The sequence below is a fragment of the Lagenorhynchus albirostris genome, chromosome 2 (genome assembly GCF_949774975.1).
Source record: "Lagenorhynchus albirostris chromosome 2, mLagAlb1.1, whole genome shotgun sequence".
In the NCBI taxonomy this organism is placed as follows: domain Eukaryota; kingdom Metazoa; phylum Chordata; class Mammalia; order Artiodactyla; family Delphinidae; genus Lagenorhynchus; species Lagenorhynchus albirostris.
This window is the reverse complement of record NC_083096.1, coordinates 97886866-97898939: the sequence shown is the minus strand read 5'-3', so window position 1 is coordinate 97898939 and position 12074 is coordinate 97886866. Positions and strand designations below refer to the sequence as shown.

General features: G+C 40.7%; 1 protein-coding gene across 6 annotated transcripts in view; it reads left to right on the top strand.

The window, feature by feature from the left end:
* Positions 1-12074, top strand: part of CDC14A (cell division cycle 14A) — a 181312-nt gene that overhangs the window by 118174 nt on the left and 51064 nt on the right. The gene's annotated exons all lie outside the window — the stretch shown is intronic.

Sequence of the window (12074 nt, the reverse complement as noted above, 5' to 3'; positions counted from 1 at the left end):
TTTTGGTATCAGGGTGATGGTGGCTTTGTAGAAAGAATTTGGGAGTGTTTCTCCCTCTGCAATTTTTTGGAAGCGTTTGAGAAGGATCAGTGTTAGCTCTTCTGTAAATGTTTGATAGAATTCACCTGTGAAGCCATCTGGTCCTGGACTTTTGTTTGTTGGAAGATTTTTAATTACGGTTTCAATTTCATTATTTGTGATAGGTCTGTTTATATTTTCTAATTCTTCCTGGTTCAGTCTTGGAAACTTGTACCTTTCCAAGAATTTGTCCATTTCTTCATGGTTGTCCATTTTATTGGCATATTGTTGTTTGTAGTAGTCTCGTATAATCCTTTGTATTTCTGCAGTGTCTGTTGTGATTTCTCCTTTTTCATTTCTAATTTTGTTGATTTGCATCCTCTCCCTTTTTTTCTTGATGAGTCTGGCTAAGGCTTTATCAGTTCTTTATCAAAAAGAACCAGCTTTTAGTTTTATTGATCTTTGCTATTGTTTTCTTCATTTCTTTCTCATTTATTTCTGATTTGATCTTTATGATTTCTTTCCTTCCACTGACTTTGGGTTTTCTTTGTTCTTCTTTCTCTAGTGGTTTTAAGTGTAGGGTTTGATTGTTTATTTGAGATTTTTCTTGTTTCTTGAGGTGAGATTGAATTGCTATAAACGTCTCTCTTAGAACTGCTTTTGCTGCGTCCTGTAGGTTTTGTTCATTTTGTTTTGTTGTCATTTGTTTCTATGTATTTTTAAATTTCTTCTTTGATTTCTTCAGCGATCTCTTGATTATTTAGTAGTGCATTGTTTAGCCTCCACGTATTTGTGTTTTTTACAGTTTATTTCCTGCAGTTGATTTCCAATCTCATAGCGCTGTGGTCAGAAAAGATGTTTGATATGATTTCAGTTCTCTTAAATTTTCTGAGGCTTGATTTGTGACCCAGGATGTGATCTATCCTGGATAATGTTCTGTGTGCACTTAAGAAGAAAGTGTATTCTGTCACTTTTGGGTGGATTGTTCTATAAATATCAATTAAATCTATCTGGTTTATTGTATAATGTAAAGCTTGTGTTTCCTTATTTATTTTCTGTCTGGATGATCTGTCCATTGGTTTAAGTGGGGTGTTAAAGTCCCCTACTATTATTGTGTTAGTGTTGATTTCTCCTTTCATGGTGTTAGCATTTGCCTTATGTATTGAGGTGCTCCTATGTTGGGTGCATAAACATTTATAATTGTTATATCTTTTTCTTGGATTGATCCTTTGATCATTATGCAGTGTCCCTCCTTATCTCTGGTAACAGTTTTTATTTTAAAGTCTATTTTATCTGATACAAGTATTGCTACTCCAGCTTTCTTTTGATTTCCATTTGCCTGGAATATCTTTTTTTATCACTTCACTTTCAGTCGTATGAGTCTCTAGGTCTGAAGTGGATCTCTTGTAGACAGCATATATATGTGTCTTGTTTTTGTATCCATTCAGCCAGTCTGTGTCTTTTGGTTGGGGCATTTAATCCATTCACATTCAAGGTTATTATCGATACGTATGTTCCTATTACCATTTTCTTAATTCTTTTGGGTTTGTTTTTGTGGGTCTTTTTCTTCTCTTGTGTTACCTGCCTAGAGAAGTTTCTTTACCATTTGTTGTAAAGCTGGTTTGGTGGTGCTGATTTCTCTTAGCTTTTGCTTGTCTGAATAGCTTTTGACTTCTCCATCAAATCTGAATGAGATCCTTGCTGGGTAGAGTAATCTTGATTGTAGGTTTTTCTCTTTCCTCACCTTAAGTATATTCTTTTTGTTTTACTTAAGTGAAAAAAAACTGTGTGATTTATTAACATATTAAAGCTATAAACCTATTAATGAAAATTTCAAGCAAATCTTCCTTAATTTACGTTTTGGGAGAATTTGTTTCAATGAACAGGCTAAGAGAGAACTGCATTCATTTTTTTTTTAACATCTTTATTGCAGTTTAATTGCTTTACACTGGTGTGTTAGTTTCTGCTTTTTAACAAAGTGAATCAGATATACATATGCATATGTCCCCATAGTCTTCCCTCTTGCGTATCCCTCCCTCCCACCCTCCCTATCCCACCTCTCTAGGTGGTCACAAAGCACCGAGCTGATCTCCCTGTGCTATGCGGCTGTTTCCCACTAGCTATCTATTTTACGTTTGGTAGTGTATATATGTCCATGCCACCTTTCACTTTGTCACAGCTTACCCTTCCCCCTCCCTATATCCTCAAGTCCATTCTCTAGTAGGTCCGTGTCTTTATTCCCATCTTGCCCCTAGGTTCTTCATGACCTATTTTTTTTTTCTTAGATTCCATATATATGTGTCAGCATACAGTATTTCTTTTTCTCTTTCTGATTTACTTCACTCTGTATAATGGACTCTAGGTCCATCCACCTCACTACAAATAACTCAATTTTGTTTCTTTTCATGGCTGAGTAATGTTCCATTGTATATATGTGCCATATCTTCTTTATCCATTCATCTGTTGATGGACACTTAGGTTTCTTCCATGTTCTGGCTATTGTAAATAGAGCTGCAATGAACATTTTGGTACATGTCTCTTTTTGAATTATGGTTTTCTCAGGGTATATGCCCAGTAGTGGGATTGCTGGGTAGTATGGTAGTTCTGTTTTTAGTTTTTTAAGGAAACTCCATACCATTCTCTACAGTGGCTGTATCAATTTACATTCCCACCAACAGTGCAAGAGTGTTCCGTTTTCTCCACACCCTCTCCAGCATTTATTGTTTGTAGATTTTTTGATGATGGCCATTCTGACTGGTGTGAGATGATATCTCATTGTAGTTTTGATTTGCATTTTTCTAATGATAAGTGATGTTGAGCATTCTTTCATGTGTTTGTTGGCAATCTGTATACCTTCTTTAGAGAAATGTCTATTTAGGTCTTCTGCCCATTTTTGGATTGGGTTGTTTGTTTTTTTGTTATTGAGCTGCATGAGCTGCTTGTAAATTTTGGAGAATAATCCTTTGTCGGTTGCTTCATTTGCAAATATTTTCTCCCATTCTGAGGGTTGTCTTTTGGTCTTGTTTATGGTTTCCTTTGCTGTGCAAAAGATTTTAAGTTTCATTAGGCCCCATTTGTTTATTTTTGTTCTTATTTACACTTCTCTAGGAGGTGGGTCAAAAAGGATCTTGCTGTGATTTATGTCATAGAGTGTCCTGCCTATGTTTTCCTCTAAGATTTTGATAGTGTCTGGCCTTATATTTAGGTCTTTAATCCATTTTGAGTTTATTTTTGTATATGGTGTTAGGGAGTGTTCTAATTCCCTACTTTTACATGTACCTGTCCAGTTTTCCCAGCACCACTTATTGAAGAGGCTGTCCTTTCTCCACTGTACATTCCTGCCTCCTTTATCAAAGATAAGGTGACCATATGTGTGTGGGTTTATCTCTGGGCTTTCTATCCTGTTCCATTGATCTATATTTCTGTTTTTGTGACAGTACCATACTGTCTTGATTACTGTAGCTTTGTAGTATAGTCTGAAGTCAGGGAGCCTGATTCCTCCAGCTCCATTTTTTGTTCTCAAGATTGCTTTGGCTATTCGTGGTCTTTTGTGTTTCTATACAAATTGTGAAATTTTTTGTTTTAGTTCTGTGAAAAATGCCAGTGGTAGTTTGATAGGGATTGCACTGAATCTGTAGATTGCTTTAGGTAGTAGAGTCATTTTCACAATGTTGATTATTCCACTACAAGAACATGGTATATCTGTCCATCTATTTGTATCATCTTTAATTTCTTTCATCAGTGTCTTATAATTTTCTGCATAGAGGTCTTTTGTCTCCTTAGGTAGGTTTATTCCTAGATATTTTATTATTTTTGTTGCAGTGGTAAATGGGAGTGTTTTCTTAATTTCCCTTTCAGATTTTTCATCCTTAGTGTATAGGAATGCAAAATATTTCTGTGCATTAATTTTGTATCCCGCTACTTTACCAGATTCATTGATTAGCTCTAGTAGTTTTCTGGTAGCATCTTTAGGATTCTCTATGTATAGTATCATGTCATCTGCAAACAGTGACAGCTTTACCTCTTCTTTTCCGATTTGGATTCCTTTTATTTCTTTTTCTTCTCTGATTGCTGTGGCTAAAACTTCCAAAACTATGTTGAATAATAGCGGTGAGAGTGGGCAACCTTGTCTTGTTCCTGATCTTAGAAGAAATGGTTTCAGTTTCTCACCATTGAGGATGATGTTGGCTGTAGGTTTGTCATATATGACCTTTATTATGTTGAGGAAAGTTCCCTCTATGACTGTTTTCTGGAGGTTTTTTATCATAAATGAGTGTTGAATTTTGTCAAAAGCTTTCTCTGCATCTATTGAGATGATCATATGGTTTTTCTCCTTCAATTTGTTAATATGGTATATCACATTGATTGATTTGTGTATGTTGAAGAAACCTTGCATTCCTGGGATAAACCCCACTTGATCATGGTGTATGATCCTTTTAATGTGCTGTTGGATATTCTGTTTGCTAGTATTTTGTTGAGGATTTTTACATCTATGTTCATCAGTGATATTGGCCTGTAGTTTTCTTTCTTTGTGACATCTGTGTCTGGTTTTGGTATCAGGGTGATGGTGGCCTTGTAGAAAGAGTTTGGGAGTGTTCCTCCCTCTGCTATATTTTGGAAGAGTTTGAGAAGGATAGGTGTTAGCTCTTCTCTAAATGTTTGATAGAATTCGCCTGTGAAGCCATCTGGTCCTGGGCTTTTGTTTGTTGGAAGACTTTAAATCACAGTTTCAATTTCAGTGCTTGTGATTGGTCTGTTCACACTTTCTATTTCTTCCTGGTTCAATCTCGGAAGGTTGTGCATTTCTAAGAATTTGTCCATTTCTTCCAGGTTGTCCATTTTATTGGCATATACTTACTTGTAGTAATCTCTCATGGTCGTTTGTATTTCTGCAGTGTCCGTTGTTACTTCTCCTTTTTTATTTCTAATTCTATTGATTTGAGTCTCCCTTTTTTCTTTATGAGTCTGGCTAATGGTTTATTAATTTTGTTTGTCTTCTCAAAGAACCAGCTTTTAGTTTTATTGATCTTTGCTGTTGTTTTCTTCATTTCTTTTTCATTTATTTCTGATTTGATCTTTATGATTTCTTTCCTTCTGCTAACTTTGGGTTTTTTTTGTTCTTCTTTCTCTGTTTGCTTTAGGGGTAAGGTTAAGTTGTTTATTTGAGACATTTCTTGTTTCTTAAGGTAGGATTGTATTGCTATAAATTTCCCTCTTAGAACTGCTTTTGCTGCATCCTATAGGTATTGGGTCATCATGTTTTCATTGTCATTTGTTTCTAGGTATTTTCTGATTTCCTCTTTGATTTCTTCAGTGATCTCTTGGTTATTAAGTAGTGTATTGTTTAGCCTCCATGTGTTTGTAGTTTTTACAGATTTTTTCCAGTAATTGATATCTAGTCTCATAGGGTGTGTTTGGAAAAGATACTTGATACGATTTCAATTTTCTTAAATTTGCCAAGGCTTGATTTGTGACCCAAGATATGATCTATCCTAGAGAATGTTTCAGGAGCACTTGAGAAGATTGTGTATTCTGTTGTTTTTGGATGGAATGTCCTATAAATATCAATTAAGTCCATGTTGTTTAATGTATCATTTAAAGCTTGTGTTTCCTTATTTATTTTCATTTCGGATGATCTGTCGATTGGTGAAAATGGGTGTTACAGTCCCCTACTATGATTATGTTACTGTCGATTTTCCCTTTTACGGCTGTTTGTACATGCCTTATGTACTGAGGTGCCCCTATGTTGGGTGCATAAATATTTACAATTGTTATATCTTCTTAGATTTATCCCATGATCATTATGTAATGTCCTTCTTTGTCTCTTGTAATAGTCTTTGTTTTAAAGTCTATTTTGTCTGATATGAGAATTGCTACTCCAGCTTTCTTTGATTTCCATTTGCATTGATTATCTTTTTCCATCCCCTCACTTTCAGTCTGTATGTGTCTCTAGGTCTGAAGTGGGTCTCTTGTAGACAGCATATATAGAGGTCTTGTTTTTGTATTCATTCAGCCAGTGTATGTCTTTTGGTTGGAGGATTTAATCCATTTACATCTAAGGTAATTGTCGATATGTACGTTCCTATTACTATTTTCTTAATTGTTTTGGCTTTGTTATTGTAGGTCTTTTCCTTCTCTTTTGTTTCCTGCCTAGAGAAGTTCCTTTAGCATTTGTTGTAAAGCTGGTTTGGTGGTGCTGAATTCTCTCAGCTTTTGCTTGTCTGTAAATGTTTTAATTTCTCCGTCAAATCTGAATGAGATCCTTGCTGGGTAGAGTAATCTTGGTGGTAGGTTTTTCTCCTTCATCCCTTTAAATATGTCATACCACTCCGTCTGGCTTGTAGAGTTTCTGCTGAAAGATCAGCTGTTAACCTTATGGGGATTCCCTTGTATGCAATTTGTAGTTTTTCCCTTGCTGCTTTTAGCATGTTTTATTTGTATTTAATTTTTGATAGTTTGATTAATATGTGTCTTGGCATGTTTCTCCTTGTATTTATCCTGCATGGGACTCTCTATGCTTCATGGACTTGATTAACTATTTCCTTTCGCGTTAGGGAAATTTTCAACTATACTCTCTTCAAATATTTTCTCAGTCCCTTTCTTTTTCTCTTCTTCTCAGACCCGTATAATTCGAATGTTGGTGCGTTTATGTTGTCCCAGAGGTCTCTGAGACTGTCATCAATTCTTTTCATTCTTTTTTCTTTATTCTGCTCTGCAGTAGTTATTTCCACTATTTTACTTTCCAGGTCACTTATCCGTTTTTCTGCCTCAGTTATTCTGCTATTGATCACTTCTAGAGAATTTTTAATTTCATGTATTTTGTTGTTCATCACTGTTTGTTTGCTCTGTAGTTCTTCTAGGTCTTTGTTATACGTGTCTTGTATTTTCTCCATTGTATTTCCAAGATTTGGATCATCTTTACTATCATTATTCTGAATTCTTTTTCAGGTACACTGCTTATTTCCTCTTTACTTGTTAGGTCTGGTGGGTTTTTACCTTGCTCCTTCATCTTCTGTGTGTTTCTCTGTCTTCTCATTTTGCTTAACTGACTGTGTTTGGGGTCTCCTTTTGGCAGGCTGCAAGTTCGTAGTTCCTGTTGTTTTTGGTGTCTGTCCCCAGTGGCTAAGGTTGGTTTAGTGGGTTTTGTAGGCTTCCTTGTGGAGGGGACTAGTGCCTGTGTTCTGGTGGATGAGGCTGGATCTTGTCTTTCTGGTGGGCAGGTCCACGTCTGGTGGTGTGTTTTGGGGTGTCTGTGGCCTTAGTATGATTTTAGGCAGCCTGTCTGCTAATGGATGGGGTTGTGTTCCTGTCTAGCTAGTTGTTTGGCATAGGGTCCAGCACTGTAGCTTGTTGGTCATTGAGTGGAGCTCGGTCTTGGTGTTGAGATGGAGATCTCTTGGAGATTTCTGCGGTTTGATATTATGTGGAGCTGGGAGGTCTGTTGTGGACCAGTGTCCTGAACTTGGCTCTCCCACCTCAGAGACACAGCCCTGACGTCTGGCTGGAGCACCAAGAGCCTGTCATCCACACGGCTCAGAATAAAAGGGGGAAAAAAGAGAAAGAAAGAAGAAGATAAAATAAAATAAAATAAAATAAAATAATTAAAATAAAAAATAATTATTAAAATAATTTTGTTAAGTAATAAAAACATAAAAAAAGAAAGTAGAGAGCAACCAAACCAAAAAACAAATCCACCAATGATAACAAGTGCTAAAAACTATACTAAAAAAAAAAGAAATGGACACACAGAACCCAGGACAAATGGTAAAAACAAAGCTATACAGACAAAATCACGGACAGAAGCATACACATACACCCTCACAAAAAGAGAAAAAGGGGAAAAAAATACGTATATCATTTCTCCCAAAGTCTATCTCCTCAATTTGGAATGATTTGTTGTCTATTCAGGTATTCCACAGATGCAGGGTATATCAAGTTGAATGTGGAGGTTTAATCCACTGCTTCTGAGGCTGCTGGGAGAAATTTCCCTTTCTCTCCTTTGTTCACACAGTTCCTGGGGTTCAGCCTTGGATTTGGACCTGCCTCTGCGTGTAGGTCGCCTGAGGGAGTCTGTTCTTCGCTCAGACAGGACAGCGTTAAAGGAGCCGCTGATTCGGGGGCTCTGGCTCACTCAAGCCGGGGGGAGGGAAGGGTACGCAATGTTGGGCGAGCCTGCGGCAGCAGAGGCCGGCGTGATGTTGCACCAGCCCGAGGCGTGCCGTGTGTTCTCCCGGGGAAGTTGTCCCTGGATCACGGGACCCTGGCAGTGGCGGGCTGCACAGGCTCCTGGGAGTGGAGGTATGGATAATGACCTGTGCTTGCACACAGGCTTCTTGGTGGCGGCAGCAGCAGCCTGAGCGTCTCATGCCCGTCTCTGGGGTCCTTGCTGTTAGCCGCGGCTCGCGCCCATCTCTGGAGCTCCTTTAAGCGGCGCTCTTAATCCCCTCTCCTCACGCACCAGGAAACAAAGAGGAAAGAGAAAGTCTCTTGCCTCTTCAGCAGCTCCAGACATTTTCCGGACTCCCTCCCTGCTAGCTGTGGTGCACTAGCCCCCTTTAGGCTGTCTTCACGCCGCCAGCCCCAATCCTCTCCCTGGTATCCAACTGAAGCCCGAGCCTCAGCTCCCAGCCCCCGTCCATCCTGGCGGGTGAGCAGACAAGCCTCTCGGGCTGGTGAGTGCCGGTCAGCACCGATCGTCTGTGCAGGAATCTCTCCGCTTTGCCCTCAGCACCCCTGTTGCTGCGTTGCCCTCCATGGCTCTGAAGCTTTCCCCCTCTGCCACCCACAGTCTCCGCCCGCGAAGGGGCTTCCTAGTGTGTGGAAACCTTTCCACCTTCACAGCTCCCTCCCACTGGTGCAGGTCCCATCCCTATCCTTTTGTCTCTGTTTATTCTTTTTTCTTTTGCCCTACTCAGGTATGTGGGGAGTTTCTTGCCTTTTGGGAGGTCTGAGGTCTTCTGCCAGCGTTCAGTAGGTGTTCTGTAGGAGTTGTTCCACGTGTAGATGTATTTCTGATGTATCTGTGGGGAGGAAGGTGATCTCCGCATCTTACTCTTGGGCCATCTTGAAGCTCCTCTCCTCATTCTCCTTACGTATATTCTGCCACTGCCTTCTGGACTGCAGAGTTTCCTTTGAAAAATTGGTTGATAACCTATGGGAATTCCTTTGTGTGTTATTTTTTGTTTTTCCCTTTCTGCTTTTAATAGTTTTTCTTTGAATTTAATTTTTGTTAGTTTGATTAGTATGTGTCTTGGTGTGTTTTTCCTAGGGTTTATCCTGTATGGGACTCTCTGTGCTCCCTGGACTTGGGTGACTATTTCCTTTCCCATGTTAGGGAAGTTTTCAACTATAATCTCTTCAAATATTTTCTCAGACCCTTTCTTTTTCTCTTCTTCTTCTGGGACCCCTCTAGTTCAAATGTTCGTGCATCTAGTGCTGCTTAGAGGTCTCTGAGATTGTCCTCAATTCTTTTCATCCTTTTTTCTTTATTCTGCTCCTTGCAGGTATTTCCATCATTTTGTCTTCCAGCTCACTTATCCGTTCTTCTGCCTCAGTTATTCTGCTATTGATTCCTTCTAGTGTATTTTTCATTTCAGTCATTGTGTTGTTTATCTCTGTTTGTTTGTTCTTTAGTTCTTCTAGATCTTGTTAAACATTTCTTGTATTTTCTCAATCCGTGCCTCCATTCTATTTCCAAGATTCTGGATCATCTTTACTATCATTGCTCTGAATTCTTTTTCAGGTAGATTGCCTATTTTCTCTTCATTTATTTAGTCTTGTAGGTTTCTACCTTGCTCCTTCATCTGTGACATCCTTTTTTCTGTCTCTTTTTTTTTGTTATGAGTGAGATTTTGTTCCTGTCTTACTGATTGTTTGGGCTGAGGCTTCCAACAGTGGAGTTTGTAGGCTATTGTGTAGAGCTAAGTTTTGGTGCTGAGATGAGGAACTTTGTGAGACCTCATTCTGATGACTATTCCTTGGGCTCTGAGGTTCTCTGTTTGTCCAGTGGTTCGGACTCGGAGCTCCCACCGCAGGAGCTTCAGCCTGACCCCCGGCTCGTGAACTAAGATCCTGCAAGTTGCGTGGGATGGCAAAAAAAAAAAAAAATAGAACAATAACAAAGTAAAAAAAAAATAGATTAGGAAACTGACAGATATGTTAGAAAGAATATAAAAATAAAAATAGAGATGAATCAACAACCGGAAGGTACATCAGTACCACAATAGTAAAAAAGAGGAGGAGGGAAAAGAGAAAAAAATAAATAAAGGAAAAGGCCTTGGCTGTGGAGGGCAGGGCCTAAGCAAGGGCAAGGTTTGGGTGGTGGGTAGGGCCAATGCTCAGGACCCACAGGGCTGGAAAAGGCCCTGGGGGCTGTGGAGGGTGGGGCTTAGGCTCAAGGAACAGAAGGGGCCCAGGTGTGCCCCCCATCCCTGGTCTCAGAGAGCAGGGGACCTCACCTGGGAGGCCAGCAGGCTTCCTGGGCCTCAGTGGGTGGGGCAAACGCCCTCCTCTCCTCTCCTGCTCCTCCGGTCTGGGAGGGCTCCTCCTGCCTGCCTCTCCTGATCTCCCTGGCCTCCCTCCTATGCCCCCAGTGGTGGGGGGCAGCCTTGGAGTGCAGGGAACCGGCCTAGGAGCTCAGCAGGCTCCCCAGGCCCGAGTGGGCAGGGCAATTGCCCTCTGCACCTCTCCCACTCCTCCCGGATGCCTCCTCCCACCTGCCTCTCTTGATCTCCCCAGCCTCCTTCTTATGGCCCCAGGACCCACGTGGCCTTGATGGGGCTTTGGAGAGGGGGTACCGGCTTGGGAGCTCAGCAGGCTCCCTGGAGGGCCAGGCGATCGCCCTCCACTCCTCTCCTGCTCTTCCTGGAGAGTCCCTCCTGCCTGCCTCTCCTGATCTCCCTGGCCTCAGGGGCACCGATCCTGTCTGGCCTCCACTTCTGCTCCCCCCTCAGTCCCCTCACATCCTACTGGTTCACTTGGGGGTTCCTCCCATCTCCTTGGGCGTCAGAGTCCCCCACTGGTGGCTGGCAGGTGCCCTAATCGTGGGGAGATGCTAACTCCGCGTCTTCCCACACTGCCATCTTCATCCTATCACTTTTGTTTCTGTGGAGAGAGGAAAAAGAAATCGCCATTTGTAAAAACCCTTTGAAGAACATTTTGATCATGATAGTAACCAATACATCCTTGAAAATCATTTCTAATTATATTAATTTCTCCTACATAACAGAAATTGGGTTCAACATAAGAAATATGTTCACACAAAAGTTTCCAAAAAATTTAAGAGCCTCAAGAAAGGAAACTTGAGCACTTCTGTTGGCTTGGTTCTTAGTGGATTGTGTGTTCTCATAAGGGCCAGGACCATGTCTGTTTTATTCGTCACCTTATCCCCAGCTTCTAGCACAGTACCTGGCAGGTAGTAGCTGCTCCATCAATACCCATTGGCTGAGGAAATAATGAAATCCTGGTCTCTGAAGGAGTTACATAGAGGTTAGGACCACCTGGTGGAGATAGTATTGAAACAGTCATGAGTTAGGCAGCTAATGGGGCCTGATGATACTTATGGTGTCTTCTTACTTTGATTCTATAATTCCTTATTCTACGATAAGTTTAAAAAAACCTCACCATTTACATAGGCTTAAAAGAATGACCATGATAATATAATCAGTTACGCTACTGACTCAGAGTCACACACACAAAGTGTTTTTTTTTAAATTAATTAATTCATTTTTTGTTGCCTTGGGTCTTGCTGTGTGTGGGCTTTATCTAGTTGCAGCGAGCGGGGGCTACTCTTTGTTGCAGTGCACAGGCTTCTTGTTGAGGTGGCTTCCCTTGTAGCAGAGCACAGGCTCTAGGCGCATGGGCTTCAGTAGTTGTGGCACGTGGGCTCAGTAGTTGTGGTGCATGGGCTTAGTTGCTCCGCGGCATGTGGGATCTTCCCAGGCCAGGGCTTGAGCCCACGTCCCCTGCGTTGGAAGGCAGATTCTTAACCACTGCACTACCAGGGAAGTCCACAAACTGTTAACTGAAGGTTCATCTCAGCCTGGGCTGGAGCTAAG